Source organism: Culex pipiens, chromosome 2 (genome assembly GCF_016801865.2).
Source record: "Culex pipiens pallens isolate TS chromosome 2, TS_CPP_V2, whole genome shotgun sequence".
Taxonomy (NCBI): domain Eukaryota; kingdom Metazoa; phylum Arthropoda; class Insecta; order Diptera; family Culicidae; genus Culex; species Culex pipiens.
Genome location: NC_068938.1, coordinates 194764586 through 194778555, shown reverse-complemented (window position 1 = coordinate 194778555; position 13970 = coordinate 194764586). Strand labels below are relative to the sequence as shown.

At 35.9% G+C, this 13970-nt stretch overlaps 1 protein-coding gene across 5 annotated transcripts in view; it reads right to left on the bottom strand.

The window, feature by feature from the left end:
- Positions 1 to 13698, bottom strand: part of LOC120422672 (atypical protein kinase C) — a 237970-nt gene extending 224272 nt beyond the window's left edge. For 2 of the 5 annotated variants that reach the window (XR_008211954.1, XR_008211955.1), the window contains exon 1: positions 13511 to 13698. The gene's annotated coding sequence lies outside the window, so the exon portion shown is untranslated. The remainder of the gene's footprint in view (positions 1 to 13510) is intronic. The other 3 variants (XR_008211956.1, XM_052707106.1, XM_052707107.1) reach the window with 3 other exon arrangements.
- Positions 13699 to 13970: the final 272 nt, after the last annotated feature.

The following is a 13970-nucleotide window of genomic DNA, read 5'->3' as shown; positions in this document are numbered from 1 at the left end:
CCCATTCAAAAATGTAAAATTACCATGAGTTTTTTTTTATTATTTTTGCTTTGTGGTCTTTCCGATGACCAAAACTGCTTAAAAAAATCAAGCTCTTTTTGATGTAGTTTTACCTCAATTAATGTGGATAAGTAAAATTACACAAAAAAGATGTAAACTTACACATTTTTTTAAGATTTTTTTAAACAACATCAAAATGTACCAACCTTTTAAATATTTTTTTCATAAAAAACACAAACAATCTTTCTATATTTTTTTTGATTAAAAGTCTACTTGTCAGTTAAAGAAAAGTATGGACAATTTTTTTTCTCACGGGGATACGAATTTTTGAAAAAAAAACATGAATTTATTGTGCTTTCTCCAACAATCGTTTTAGAAGGAAACTCAATTTTCACTCAAAAATTAATTTCAGGTAGGTTTTTTGTTGTATTTTTTTTGCAAATATTGTTCATGAAGAACTGATTAGTTTCTAGAAAACCAGAGCAAATTCTTAACAATGTTCCTTTCTTGGACTTTGAAAATCAAACGATTAGTTTGATTCTGAATGTAAAAAAAATCTTTAAGAACTTTTTCGATCCTCAGGAAAAAAAAATCATATTTTTTTTTATTTGGATAAAAAATTACAGGAATTAAAACTAGTGAAGATCACATAAAAATAGGCTTGATTTTTTTAATTTTTTAATTCAAAATAACAAACTATCTGGAACACATTTTTAGGACATAACTTTGCCAAACATTATCGATTTACGTCAGAGTCAAGCACGGATTCACTATATAAAAAATAAAACCTCATTCCTAAGCAACATAAAAATTCTCGTAGATAAAGACATTAGAAAATATATAAATCTCTTGTACAATCCAGCTTCCTTTCTCGCACGAGACGGACGTTTATTTTAATGGGTTTTAGATTTGTTGCTGAATAAATCATCCTCCACAGTCCAGATGCGTTTCGTCTTTTCTTCAATCGTCCTTTTTTCTCCCCAGCTTTCCAATTTTTATTATTTTTGCAGCTTTTCCCCTCTTTTCCAAACACACTGTCTCTCTCTCTCTCTCGCCATAGACATCGATTTCATATTAATAGAAAATTGATTGAGGTAGACAGGCGCGCTCCCTCTTCCGTCTTCATACTGCTGCTCATATTTACTTTTGATGAAGGAAAAATCCTTGAAACTGGCGCGGCGTCGTCGCCGCCGCCGCCACTCTGGCTTTTCATCATCAATCATAATAGTACACACAGCGCTCTAGCGAGCAAGAAAAGTCACTCCGAGAACGAAACAGTTCTGGTCCAGTTGATCGACTGGACACCGTATAAAAAGATGACGTAAATTTATCTCAATTTTGATGTAATTTTACATGAAATCCTTTTGAAAGGCGGAATTACACAGGAAGTGATGTAAATTTACATGGATCCTCAGGTAAAATTACATATTTGTTGTGTGTTTTTTTTTTAATGTGCTTTACAAGCACAGAGAAGATGATTTGTTCTGCCGCCATGTTTTCGGAGATCGAAATGATGGAGTCGCTTGGTACTTCAATTGAAGGGTGATTGATAGACCCCCTTCTACTGCTCTGGTGAAAATGACTCGAAAATCGTTCCACTAGTGCGTAATTAGACTTGCTAAACGGCACTAAACAAGATAAATTACGTCGTCCTTGAAAGTTTTCTCCAAAACGGGCATTCCAAAGAAGCAATTTAGGCAGTTCCATTTGGAAGACCAACTTGAAAATATTTCTGCCAAACAAAAAAAAACACGGTCAAGAAAGACGCTCGTGGGGGCCGTTCATAAATGCCGTGGCTTCTCGCTCGGCATTAAATAAACACATCACATTTCTAAACACGTCGTAAAATTTTACTTTTACGACCGCAACGAGAAGAAATGAGAGTTGGAATTTTCCTTTTTATTTTTTGCTGCTGAAAATGTCTGAGCTTTTTGGGGTTATTTTCGAGAGGGCGCGCATTTTTTATAACTTGTGGGGTCGGGGTTGTCTGTAAGACACTGCATGAATGTTTCATCAATCCGAGAAAACGGAACTATCAAAAGCGAACAGATGAGTGCGATAAGCTCTGCGTACTTGCTCGTTTGTTGGAGGGAAAAGGGTTGAGGCTTTTTTCCTCCTTTCAACTGGAGATTACTTTTTGTTTTTGTGACATGTCAGCGGATTTTACTCACTTAAAAAGGATTTGTAGTGTGTTACAAAGTTGCAACAATGCGAGAATTACTCACGGAACTACCGACTTCTGATTGTTCAAAACTTGAGAATTGAGGCTCTTATTCCGGTAAATAAAAACTGAAAATACTGCATCACAAACATTTCAAAAATCATCAACGCCAAGTTGAAACTTCCATTCCCAACTGAAAAGTAACAAGTAGGACCTTCCCTGCCTAAAGGGACCAAAACATTGTAACCAGTCTTCCCGGTGGGGGGGTTCGGAATACCGCAGAGCACCAACCGGACCGGTTGTAAATATTTAGTAGTTACTAGCAACACCACTTTGCCAAGGGTGGGGGGGATTCCACTCCTCAGGATGCCCCGGGGAGGGTAATGACAGAAACCAGGCCAAGGAATGATAATTTATGGTGACGGGATGCGACTGAGGGCACATCGTGGCTTTAGCTTTGGTTTTACTTGTTCTAGGTTAGGCTAAAATATCATTTGCCATTTTGTTGCAGTGCTGGAAAATAAGATTGAAGAAATGGGGAAAAAAAGAAGGGAAGGAAAACACAACACGGAAAAGGGTCAAACGAGTTTTCTTTATGACACAGGCAGTAAAACAAGGACATGGCCTTGCCGGGTTTTGTCCTAGGAAATCCTAGTAGGGATAGTGGAAAGCAAACTAAAGGGAAATATTGTACTTATGAGGAAAACAAATTGGATGTTGATTTGCTCCTAAAAGATAAGAAGACATTTAGGCTGATCGATTGTAATATTTCTGCAAACAATTCCTCTTGTATCCTCTTTTAACTCTTACATCCGAATCTCTTTTTGACCTTTTTTTTCTATCAACGATTTGTTCATTAGAATTTCATTATTTAAGATTGACTTATTTGTTGCTAAAAAATAAGAGCCAGCAAATGTTTATAATTTGGGCAAATATATTTAATTTAAACAGAATGGAGAAGGAGCGACTTCACAAAACTGAAAATTTGTTACCTCTTTTCCGATGTTATTCTACCTCAACTTATGTGTAAAAAATGCATTTAATTTTTGCTTATTTGCAAAAAAACTTTTTGTCACTAAAAAGTAATTTCCAAAAAAAACACAATTTTTATTTATTTATTTTTCTTATTTTTAAATATGTTTTAGGAGACATAAAATGTTATCTTTTCTGAAAATTTTACAAACGTAAAAAATCTCGGACCATGTCATGATTTTTTTAAATTGATTTTTTTCGAAAAACTAATTTAAAAAGGTAAAAAAATCCAGAAGAGGCTGAAAATCTTTTACAAAGTTATGTTTTTTTTTAAACAGTAATTTGAAAAACTTTGAAAACAGGTCAAACAAATTGTCTTTTAAAAAATAAAATAAATTTATGAATGCAAAATAAACTTGCATTCAAAAAGTACTTAAATGAAATTTTGATAAAAAGCACCGTTTTCAAGTTATGTGTAGAGCCATTTTTAAGTATTTTTTTTGAAAAATGTTGAGATTTTCAATTTAAAAAAGTACCTTTGTTTGCCCTTTTAAAAAAAATCAATGCGTAGAAAATTGCCTACATTTTGCTTTTTTTAACTTTGTTTATGCGGCTTTTGGTTGCTTAAATAAAAGATTTAAAAAAAATATTACAGATTAAAGATTTTCTCATTGTTACCCAATTAGTCCTTGTTTTGTGAACACCGAACAATGGGAAAAATGGTTCGAATTTTAATGCTGTAAATTTAAAATTTTATGTCATTTTTTAGCTCTTGAATGAAATAAAAGTTATTCTGATATTTTTTTAAATATAAATAAAATAAGTGTTTCGCCCTCTAAATAAATAAGTGTTTCGCCCTCTACACTCTACAATTTTGTAGAAAATTGACCAACTTTTAAAAATCAACCTACAAGTTACGAAATTTTAAAATAAAAATTTTTGTTTCAAATTGAAAAAATACCCTTTTGTGTTTTTGCAAATTCGAAAAATACATCATAGAGGTTTCAAAACTATTTATGTTTCTTTTTTTTTTCTATGAAAAATAAATATAATACGTATAACGTACAATTAGAGCGTCCAATTTCCCGGGATTACAAAATTCACGGGAAACGGGAAATTTTTAACAAATGTCCTTGGAATTCCGTGGAAATTTGAAATTTATCGAAAATTGATCTTATCCTTCTTATTAATATTTTGCATCAAAATTGAATAGAACAGCAGCTTTAATGTTCAAAATGAGTGTGGGGGTCAATTATTAATGGCTTGACTGCTTATAAAAATCATACAACTTTATAAAAATATTGAAATTTTCTAATTTTATATGCTGTCTTTCAACTCCTACCAAATAAAAAACCATAAAAATTCTTTTAAATTTGTCTCTGTTACCTTTTCAAGGGAGAATCACGTTGACTCATAAAGCTCATAGAAAATTAAAATCATGCAGAAATTATGTTTTTCATGGCAAATAACTTGTTCTAGACCACAATTTTATCAACAAAACTCATTTTAACGATTTTTAGGCAAAACATTGACTTTTTATCAATTTCACCTAAAATTTATGTGTTTATTGTTAAAAAGCTTATAAACTAAGTTAAGTAAATTTAAAAATTGATTTCTTTTTTCTTCTTAAAAACTTATCAGCCACCTTAGTGATTGTGTAAAATTTGAACACTTTAAATCTGATTTTAACAACAAATACTTAGTACAAAGTCACCCCAAAATGCTAAATAATTTTTTTGCAATTCCGTCGTGAAACTACTTACTTTTCCTGTCATTCTTGAACGACGAAATAGCCTACTTTTCTGTACCAAAAATTACAAAATCGAATAAATGCTGAAGTTCTACTTTTCAGCACTGAAATGGGTGCTATTGTTCAAATACTACGCAACTATTGTTCAAATACTTTTGAAAACATTTTTTCCCAACAATAGTGCATGGACCTTGTGTGGCCTACCCCAGTACATGTTTTACAGTTGGAAAAAAAAATAAAAACAGAATGATATCCTATCATTGTAACCCCGTTTTACAATAAGTATTATCTGAAATACAGCTGAAATGAACTTGATTTTTTCTTATTAGTTTAATATGCACAGTAGATTAAAATGAATAAAATTAAGTTAGGTTCTCTCATTATTTTGTTTATAAAATTTCTAAAAATTGGGAACAAAAAGTAAGGAAAATGTATACTTTATGCTTGAATTTCGGGGATTCCCGGAAAATTTACAAATTTCCCGGGAAACGGGAAATATCATTTTTCGGGAAATCCCGGGAATTTTTCCCGGGACGGGAAATTGGACGCTCTACGTACAATTATTATCATTTCTGGCTGCAAATTATTGAATAACATGTGTTTTATTCAAACGTATAAATTAAAGGGGTCGTATTGCTTTTCCGTCACTAGATATTGAAAAATGAACTCTGGATTCATGATCAGGGTTTATTTCCTTAGGGCATAGTTTTATACAAATCGAAGAAAGGTCAGAGCAACTTTTTCCGATTTCGTGTGAGTTGGCAGCGAACGAGCAAAGATTTAAACAGTACATAAAATTCCTTTCTAAAATTACATGTAACCAAAAAAAGGAAGAGGTTTTAAAATTTCAATTCAATTCAATTCGGTTTTATTGGTGAATAATCAAGATACAATGAGTTATTTTGAAGTGCATAACAGAGTTTTGGAGTTCCTTACAGCTGTGTGTTGCATCATAATCCATTTAGGAACAATTATTTCTTTAACTAAGGCACTAGCAAGAGTAAGAAAAAACTATAAAAAAAAAACTTACAGAAATTGCAAAGGAAAGGGGATAGAGGAAGAGAAAGCTTATATCTAGATCACAGGTAATTTATCCTTTGTAGATGTGTTTGATCATCAGTTCCCCAAGGGCCAGGAATTGTTCTGCCTTGTTCCGGCAGCTCCGAAACCGCGTCATCATCTCCCCCGCGAGAGCAAAGAACTCCGGCAGGGTGAAGAGATCTTCCCCGGTGACTTCTTGCTGGGCCGTACTGCCGCTACCGGCAGCGACCACGCTGGCGAACGAACGCCCCCAACCAGGAGGGAACGCTGAGTTTTCCGCTGGAACCGTAAGCTGTCCAGCTGCAGGAACGGCTGCGCTCGTACTTCGCTGAGGAGGGTGGGACGCTTTCTTCTTCCTCTTTTCCTGCTCCTCGAGGTAGGCCTTGCGCGCGACGCATCCGCGGTAATTGCCGGTATGGTTACCGTCACAGTTGGCGCACTTTACGCGCGGCTTGGTTTGTTCTGCCTTGTCCCCCAAGTCCGCCTTTCGTGGCAGTGCGCACGCCTCCGAGAGGTGTGACTCACCGCACTTCACGCAGCGGGGCCGGAGGTTGCAGTTCCGCGAGCCGTGGCCGAATTTCTGGCAACGGTGGCATTGCGCTACGTCCGTCGGGTTCTTGGTGTAAAACCGCCAGTTTACCCAAAAACCGTCCAACGTCTTAGTCCGCCGCAGGTCTTGGATCTTGACGGTGCCGCGGTCGAAGTACAACAGGTACAGTGTGTGTGTACCTGTTACCGTTGTCTTGCGCGAGAGCACTTTAATCTCCCGCGGTTTTATTCCGGCGTCCGAAAGGTGACCCTTCAGGTCGGAGATAGGACGGTCTTGATAACCCCCAACGTGTCCAAAACAGAAATTGGAGGTGGTCTTCGTTCCGTTGGAGAATTATTCTTTTTTGGCGTCGGCACTTTTTTCCGTGCACGACCATCGTACACCCAAAGGAAATATATAGCTCAAAATCTGCAACATTGGATTTGCTACAGAAAATGTTACATTTTATAACAGTTTTTGCAGCAAGCTCATAGCTCAATTTTGCCCGCGTGTGAACATGTCAGCGGTCTGCAGATCTCACCAACACATATAATGCTGGCGGTTCCCCGAGCAACACTCCAGAGAGAACATTATGTTCGCGCTCTGTCCCTCATAATTCATCAAGCGTCCATGGCGCGGTGGTAGCGTGTCGGCTCAGCAATCTAGAAGTTGATGGTTCAATCCTCGTTCTGTCAAGTTTTTTTTTCTGCAGCCGTCGGTAATGTCGATAATTGTCGGTAACGGGCAAAAATGTCATACCCCTGTATCGCAAAAAATGCATGAGGACAGATTTCATGCAGATTCTGATATACTTTCATAGGGAGATGGCGTCGCTATTTTTAGACCACGTTTTCCACTTTTGCTCATCGAAACCGACTACTTTATCGACCTAATTTTGCTGGGCGAGATAGGACGCCGTCTATTTTTAGACGATGACTCAGCACTTTTACACTCTTGCGCTTAAAAAAACCAGGTGGCAGCACGATGTAACGCCACGTCCCTATGTCGCCATGTATCACAATCATGCGACCGCCGGTTGGGTGTAGTCGTCGTCGTCATCGGTAGTGCTGCTACCGTCGGTGTTGTTGTTGTTTTCTTCGTCGTCGCTCAGCATCTGGAACTCGTTCCTGATGGGAATGTTGGCGGATGTTGATGTGCCACTGGTCGTGGCACCGAAGGTACCCGAACGGGTTCGCACTGGTGATCTTGGAACATATCCGGGGTGTAGTAACTTTTTGTCGATGCCTTCTGCGCTCACGCTCCCCTGCGCGATGGCGGTCGACACGGCGTTGGTTTGTTTACCTTTTTGCACACGGCCGGTAGACGAACTTCGCGGGTTTTTCGAGGCCGCACTCGAACTGCCACGGCCACGGCCACGGCCGGCCTTTGGCATGCTGGAGAAGCAAACTCGCGGGTAACCACAATCAACTACGGCGAAAAAAATCGAAAAAACGATGGAGCACTGAGCACTAGCTGCATGCTCTCGTGCGTACACGGAGGGAGCTGTTAAAATTTCAAACATCAATTTTTTGAAGAAAATTATATTTTGTTCAAAGCATTTGTTATGTCATGAAATCAGGCGTACTTCTGTGTTAAAGTCGTTCAAAGCCAATTTCCATTGAGAAAACATGCAAATCTTTAAATATTTGAGTAACTTTTTTTTAGATCGGACCGAACCTTGTCATACAAGCTGTGATTTGGTCAACGCAGTGATGAAAAATCTTGAGACACCAAAAGTTAAGTCGTAACCTGTATAATGTTCATAATGTTTTTTGTTCGAAACAGATTTTAGCAGTTTTGCTTTTTCACATGTATAAGTTTTATTAATGATTCCACAAATAATAATAAGTTAATTTCCCCATTCTGTTTCGTGCTGTATCATAATTCCCCACCACAAAATATGTCAACATTGGAAAATTAAAACATCGGTTTCTCTTAATCGAAACAACAACGCCTGCAATCCTAACCATCGTGACTTTGCCTGCCATCGATGTTTGCCCCGCTCTGGTTCTCTAGCACGCAAATTGATGTTCCGGTTTGCCGTCGGTTTACTTCGGCTTGTTATTTTCCCGCGAAAGAGCCCCACTTTCCCTCCCTTTTGCACGAAATTTCCCCGTTCTTGCCGTCGGCGATCAATCAGGCGATTGTTTACGCGGTGCGTCTCCTCCTCCTCCCTCCCCCGCAAATATCGTGAAAACGTGAAAATCGTTCGACAATTTCGCGTTTCTGAGATTAGCTTTTCCCAGCGCGGTGTGGGCGGTTTAGAATTTCTGTAAGCCAAATACGTGCTTTTTTCGTGGTTGTGTTTTTCGGGGGAGGGGGAGGGGGGTCCGTCAGTCGTCAATCAGAGAGAGGAGAACCACAAAATAGCCTCGGCTCCGGCGTGTTGACGCGTGTGTTGATCGACGTCAACGGTTTTTTTTTTTTTACTTTTCCACCCTTCGGCGTGGATTTCCCGGGGTGAACGTCTAGCTGTGAAAAGCTCTGCTGTCGGGAATTGACTCAATGGGGCGGCTGTTTGTGGAAATCTCGACGGCGCAACGTAATTGGAAAAGTTAGTGGTGGTATGAACGGGGGGTTTAACTTGTTTTTAACTGTATATTTTTCAGCATAATATGCCTTTTCAGAGTCAAGTTAACTTGGTAACCATTATGATACAAAAAAAAATATTAGCCTTGGTTAAACTTTCCTGGTGTTTCTAATTTCATAAATACAAATACAAAAAAACACTAATTGTTAAATGAAATGTTGTGCAGGATTTTAAGAAAACTTTTTTCCCTCCATTTAACGTTTTCAAACTCAAAAGAGCTTCCACAAAGTTGGAAATTTTACCAACTTTATTTCGGCCAAATTCTGAACGATTTTGATTCAGAAGGATTCCCGGCATAATTTCAAAGGTTTAGAGTTTCTCAGGTACACATATAATTTATATTGACTTTTAATAAAAATTAAATCTTACATTTAGAAAAACACATTGAAAATTTGGTGTAGCTTCGCTAAGAATCGGTCAATAGGTGCATAGGTTTACTCAAAAGTTTACTCTTGATTTTAATTGTTGTTTTTTCTCATATGCCTTATTTAAATAACCATAAGTTCAAATAAAAAAAATATAACAAAACTAAAAAAAAAATTACGACCCTTCAACAATCATAAAATGACAATGATTATTTCAAATGGGTTAAAATATCTAATATTCCAGATTTCTCAGCTGCATATAATATAAAATAATAAAAAATATGGTAATATTGATCAGGCCATGGTAACAGATTTTGCGTCGAAAATAAAAAAATAAATTACATCAGGAATTGATGAATATTTATCAATTTTTGATTATTTTTTATCAGGTTCAATTTTTACACATTTTTCATGTAAAATTACTCAAAAAACAGGTAAAATTGAACCAACCAAAATTTCAATCTTACAAAAAAAACTTTTTTATTTCTGTGAGTACAACAATTCAAAGCTGCATTGAATATTCACAGTCATTTTTTATTTTTCGAGCTCGGCAGATTTCTGCCGAAAACAGAACAACTGATTATTTCGGCAGAAAAATGCCGAACTTCGGCATATTAACTGTCATTTTCCGCCGAGAATTCGGTAGAATGACTCCCATTTTGCCGAGATTCGGCATATATTTCTGCCGAGCGATAAGTTGTTCTGATTTCGGCAGAATTTTGCCGAAGTTCGGCATAAAAATTCAAGTGTGTTGATTTTTTATATATGATGTAATTTTCATGATTTTTTTTTTGCGCATACAAATTTCCAAAATTATTAATTTTTAATCACCTTCCTGTGACTTCTAATCAAGGAAGAAATGATATTGAAAAAAATCAGACTGATAAATAAATATTAAATTGCGATGCTAACACTTCAGAAAAATTCTCATGAAATTTGCATTTTTTTTTCGCCGTGATTTTTATAAAATTTATTGTATAGTTCTGACGATTTTGTTTCTTTTTTTATGTGGACCAGAAATGAAAACTTTTGGACTATAGTGCATGCATTTGCAGGAAACATTGAGTTTTGAAAACACTCAAAGAAATTTCAAAAAAATATTATTAAATGAAAAAAATAAATTTGCAACAAAAAGGTAAAAAAAAAAAGGAAAATATATTTTTTTTCTTTATTCCTGAAAAAAAATAATTAAGATGGTGTCTATCCTTCCCCACTCAACAACAACAAAATTTGAATAGCTGAGAAAATTTTCTGTAATTTTCATTTTCTTTCGATTTAAATCTCAAAAAATGAAACCTTTGTGAAATTTGTGCATCATTTTCATGATTTTTTTTTTATTTCAAAATCACGACTAAATTTTTGAAAGGGCGCTTAACTTATTATTACGCACTACTGTTTTTTCAGGCGTGATCTTGAAATCAAAAAATATATATTTTAGGTTTTCTAAGCCATTCGAAAATATTGTCCAGTTTGGGACAAGGCTGGACAAAAAAAATGAAAAACTGTGCATTTTCTCAAGAAAATTATTTCTTTTCAATAGCAAATTCATTTCACTCCCAAAAAAACGGTTCTATGGCGTTTTTTTTTCAAAATTTTTCAACTGTCAAAATATAAATTAAAATTAAGCATTTAAAGCTCAAAAGATGGCACTTTTCATCCACCAAAAACAAAAAAAAAATAATCGAAAGGGTAAAGCTTTTTGAAATCAAGTTTTGGACAACAAGTCCTCATTTCTAACGTTTTTTTCACAGCAAGTTTCTAATGAGATTTGTATGGAGAAACCGATTGTGCAAAATAGCTAATTTTTTATTCAAGGAGTTGATTGTCAAATTTTCATCAAAATAAAAAAAAATTATGAAAAAATATTTGCAAAAACGTTTTGAGATAAATTTTGAAAATACAAAAATAAATGTTATACAATGTGTTTCAAATAGTTTACAATTAATTGTTAAGTTTTTTCTATGGAAATTTAAATTTAAGTTAATTTTTTGCACCCTGATTATCCGAGGAATTTTCGAAGAGGGACGAGAACAAAAACTTGAACTTAAATAAGAAATGGTCTTTTTCATCCACTAAATTAAACTTTTTTTAAAGACATTTATAATTTTTTGGGTTTTGTATACCTAGTTAAAAAGTGAGTAAAATAAACAGTTTTTTAACTGAGGAAGCATTTTTTTTTGCTTTATAAAGCAAAAGATTTATGTAAAGATTTACCACAGTTTTTTTTATTGGGTAATTCTCTACCAACTCACACGAAATCGGGAAAAGTTGCCCCGACCCCTCTTCGATTTGCGTGATCACGAATCCGAGGTCCGTTTTTTGATATCTCGTGACGGCGGGGCGGTACGACCCCTTCCATTTTTGAACATGCGAAAAAAGAGGTGTTTTTCAACAATTTGCAGCCTGAAACGGTGATGAGATAGAAATTCGGTGTCAAAGGGACTTTTATGTAAAATTAGACGCCCGATTTGATGGCGTACTCAGAATTTCGAAAAAACGAATTTTTCATCGAAAAAAACACTAAAAGAGTTTTAAAAATTCTCCCATTTTCCGTTACTCGACTGTAAAAAAATTTGGAACATGTCATTTTATGGGAAATTTAATGTACTTTTCGAATCTACATTGTCCCAGAAAGGTCATTTTTTCATTTAGAACAAAATTTTTCATTTTAAAATTTCGTGTTTTTTCTAACTTTGCAGGGTTATTTTTTAGAGTGTAACAATGTTCTACAAAGTTGTAGAGCAGACAATTACAAAAATTTTGATATATAGACATAAGGGGTTTGCTTGAAAACATCACGAGTTATCGCGATTTTACGAAAAAAAGTTTTGAAAAAGTTGGTCGTCATCGATCATGGCCGTTCATGGTCACCCGCGACAGACACGGACGACGAAACAAAGAGAAACGCAAAAAGTAACTTTTTCAAAACTTTTTTTCGTAAAATCGCGATAACTTGTGATGTTTATAAGCAAACCCCTTATGTCTATATATCAAAATTTTTGTAATTGTCTGCTCTACAACTTTGTAGAACATTGTTACACTCTGAAAAATAACCCTGCAAAGTTAGAAAAAACACGAAATTTTAAAATGAAAAATTTTGTTCTAAATGAAAAAATGACCCTTCTGGGACAATGTAGATTCGAAAAGTACATTAAATTTCCCATAAAATGACATGTTCCAAAAATTTTTACAGTCGAGTAACGGAAAATGGGAGAATTTTTAAAACTTTTTTAGTGTTTTTTTCGATGAAAAATACGTTTTTTCGGAATTCTGAGTACGCCATCAAATCGGACGTCTAATTTTACATAAAAGTCCGTTTGACACCAAATTTCTATCTCATCACCTTTTCAGGCTGCAAATTATTGAAAAACACCTCTTTTTTCGCATGTTCAAAAATGGAAGGGGTCGTACCGCCCCTCCGTCACGAGATATCAAAAAACGGACCTCGGATTCGTGATCAGGGACAAAAGTTACCCTTTAGGACAAAGTTTCACGCAAATCGAAGAGGGGACGGGGCAACTGCTGTGTGAGTTGGTGGAGAATTACCCTATTTACAAACATTTTTAAACCTAAATCAGCCAATCAATCATACAATATATTTTGCTAATCCGTTGCAATAAGACATATTTTTCAAATTCTTCAGAAGCAACGCAACAGGCAACATTTTAACACAAAAAAAATCAGAATGATATCTAAGCATTTCCAATTAATTTGTAATTTATTTATTTGATTGAAGACATAAACTCTGGATTTTAGCATTAGCTAATGCCGGATTTTTCGTTTATCTTTTTGCAAGCATTAAATAATTACCATACTTAACCAAATCACACAAATGCATCCTCCCCTCCCAAATTAGCTAATGACCCGATTTTCCCATCACAAATCGCCCTAGATGAGCTAAGTTTGCAATTACTTCGCCGTTCCTTCGCTCCCAGAAGACTCATCAACATCCCACCCCCTCCCAACCACAATCAAAACAGACCAACCCCTTTTTATCCCCCTCCCCTTTTTCAAAGAAAAGAAAAGCTCTCCGGTTTCCATCCTTTTTCGTCGTCTTCGAAGGGCAAAAATTATTCCTCCTTCCCGAAATTAATGATCATACATTTTAAGCTTAATACCAACGTCCCGGGTTCCGCTCGCTCGCTTAGTCCTTCCTTCGTCCGTGGTTCCGCTCCTTCACTCCGGAGCTAAAAAAAAAATCCAAAATCTGGTTCCTTTTTCGCTCAACACGCCACCACTTTTGGCTGCCGTGTGTATTTTCCACGCGAAACTTGTTTTTCCTCTTATTCCGCCACTTTTTTTTGGGTGGTTTAGCCTTCAATCACACACACTGACACACGTACAAAAACACTGGAAATAAAAAATCGCTGCTGCTGCTTTATTTTGGGCAAGGTTGAGCGAAAATCACGTCACACACACGGAAATTTTCCCTTTTTTCGGTGTGCCTATTGCTTTGGCGAATTTCCCTTTTTATTCGCTTTTTTCCTGCGAGGATTTTCCTCGCTAGAACACACCTTGATTTCGCTTTCGAGGATTTTTTTTTTCGAAACAGCCTACTGATT